General features: G+C 38.2%; 1 pseudogene; it reads right to left on the bottom strand.

Moving 5' to 3' along the window:
- Window positions 1-949: 949 nt before the first annotated feature.
- LOC133102179 (small ribosomal subunit protein eS6-like) lies at window positions 950-1,478 on the bottom strand (annotated as a pseudogene).
- Between the last annotated feature and the right edge of the window lie 1,116 nt (window positions 1,479-2,594).

The raw sequence follows: 2,594 nt of genomic DNA, 5'->3' as shown, positions 1-2,594 counted from the left end.
TACTGTTTTCCATAGTGGCTGCAGCAATTTACATTCCTACCAACAGTGTGCAGGGTTCCCTTTTCTCTACATCCTTACCAACACTTGATATCCTTTGTCTTTTTGATGATTACCATTCTAACAGATGTATTGGGGTATCTCATTGTGGTTTTGATTTGCATTTGCCTGACGATTAGTGATGTTAAGCACCTGTTGGCCACTGTATATCTTGTTTGGAAAAATATTCAGTTCCTCTGCCCATTTTTAAATCATATTGTTTGATTTTTGCTATTGAGTTGAATGAGTTCTTTATATTTTTAAAATATTAACCCCTTATCAAATATAAGATTTGCAATTATTTTCTCCCATTCTGTAGGTTGCCTTTTCATTCTGTTGATGGTTCCTTTTGCTGTGCAGAAGCTTTTTAGTTTGATGTAGTCCTACTTGCTTATTTTTGTTTTTGTTGCCTTTGTTTTTACGGTCAAATCTAAAAAATCATTGCCAAGACTGGTGTCAAGGGGCTTACCTTTGTTCCCTTCTAGGAGTTTTATGGTTTCAGGTCTTAAGTTCAAGTCTTTAATCCATTTTTAGTTGATTTTTATGTATGGTGTAAGATAGTGGTCCAGTTTTATTCTTTTGCATGTGGCTGTCCAGTTTTCCCAACCATCCTTTTCCCACTGTGTATTCTTGGCTCCTTTGTCATAAATTAATTGACCATATGTGCTTGAGTTTGTTTCTGTGCTCTATATTCTGTTCCATTGATCTATTGTCTGTTTTTATGCCAAACCACCATGTTTTGATTACTATAGCTTTGAAATGTAGTTTGAAATCAGGAAGAGTGATGCCTCCAGCTTTTTCTTTTACAAAATTGCTATGGCTATTCAGAGTCTTTTGTGGTTCCATACAATTTTTTTCTGATGTCTGATCTTATTTATTCGTTACTCTTAGAACATTGCATTTTTGACTGGACTCAAGACTTAGAGATCAAAACTCTCAGAGACATCAGCCTCCATCTCTTGGCAATCTGTTCCTGGCGTTTTGCTTTGGCTTCCTTCATTCTCTTGGCCAAAGGCATAGCATATTCTGCAGCCTCTTCCTTATTTTCCTTAGTACACTGTTTCCTCAGAGCAATACACCAATGTGTGTGTTGCACAACATGTGGAGTAACAAGGCACTGAATCTTGGGTGCTTTGGTCCCAGGTTTCTCACCTTCTTTGTTTAAGGGCTTTCTCTCAACATACGGGCAAACGCTATCTTGTTTAGAGAGACTGAAAAGTTTCTGGATTCCACCAACTCTTTTGGGCCCCAGGTGACAAGGCACAGTAGTATTAATGAGTCCAGGAATATCCTTCTCCCCATTTTTTTATGATGACCAAATTGAGAACACTCAGATTGACAACTGCAGTGCAACCCTGTACAGATCTGTGCTTTCTTTCTCCAGTCCTCCTTGATCTGTAATAAGAATGCCTCTTACTTAGTAGCAGGCAGACATGGCCATGGGTCAATGTATGACAGGGTTACATCCTGATAAATCCATCGTAAATTGAAAATATTGTAATTTGAAAATGCATTTAAAACACGTAACCTGCTGAAAATCTGCTAGCTTAGCCTAGCCTACCTTAAGTGTGCTCGCAACACTTACATTAGCGTACAGTTGGGCAAAATCATCTAACACAAAGCCTATGTTATAATAAAGTGTTGAATATCTCATGTAATTTATGGAATACTGAAAGTGAAAAACAGAATGATTGTATGGGTACAGAACGGTTTTAAGTGTATCAGTTGTTTACCCTAGTGATCATGTGGCTGATAAGAGAGTATCGTACCATGTATTGGTAGCCCAGGAAGAGATCAAAATTTGAAGTACGGTTTCTACTGAATGCACACCACTTTTGCACCATCATAAAATCGAAAAATCATTAAGTTGAACCATTGTAAGTTGGGGACCATCTATATTTACATTTACTAGTGAGATTTATGCTTTCATATGTTTTCCTGTTACTAAATAGTGTCCTTTCATTTCAGCATGAAGGAGTCCCTTTAACATTCCTTGTAAGTCTGGTCTGGTAGTGATGAACTCCTTCAGCTTTTGCTTGTCTGAAAAACTCCATCCCTTCTGCTCTGAAGAACAATTTTGCCAGGTAGAGTATTCTTGGTTTCTTTCAGTACTTGTAATATATTGTGTCACTCCTCTCTGGCCTGCAAAAGTTCTGCAAAATATCTGCTGGTAGTCTTATGGGGTCCTCTTGTACGTAACAAGTTGTTTTTCTCTTGCTGTTTTTAAGATTCTCTCCTTGTTTTGACAGTTTAATTATAATGTGTCTTAGTGTGGGGCTCTTTTTTTTTTTTGGCCCTGCCGTGCGGCTTGTGGGATCTTAGTTCCCTGACCAGGGATCGAACCTGTGCCCCATGCAGTGGAAGCATGGAGTCTTAACCACTGGACTGCCAGGGAATTCCCTGGGGCTTTTTTTGTTTTTCTAAAAATTTTTATCGGAGTATAGTTGATTTACAATGTTGTGTTAGTTTCCAGTGTACAGCAAAGTTTGTGGGGCTCTTTGAATTCATCTTATTTGGAACCCTTTGGGATTCCTGCTAAGGAAAGATTTTACCCTTTA

This window comes from Eubalaena glacialis, chromosome 12, assembly GCF_028564815.1.
Source record: "Eubalaena glacialis isolate mEubGla1 chromosome 12, mEubGla1.1.hap2.+ XY, whole genome shotgun sequence".
NCBI lineage: Eukaryota > Metazoa > Chordata > Mammalia > Artiodactyla > Balaenidae > Eubalaena > Eubalaena glacialis.
This window is presented reverse-complemented; position numbering and strand designations above follow the sequence as displayed.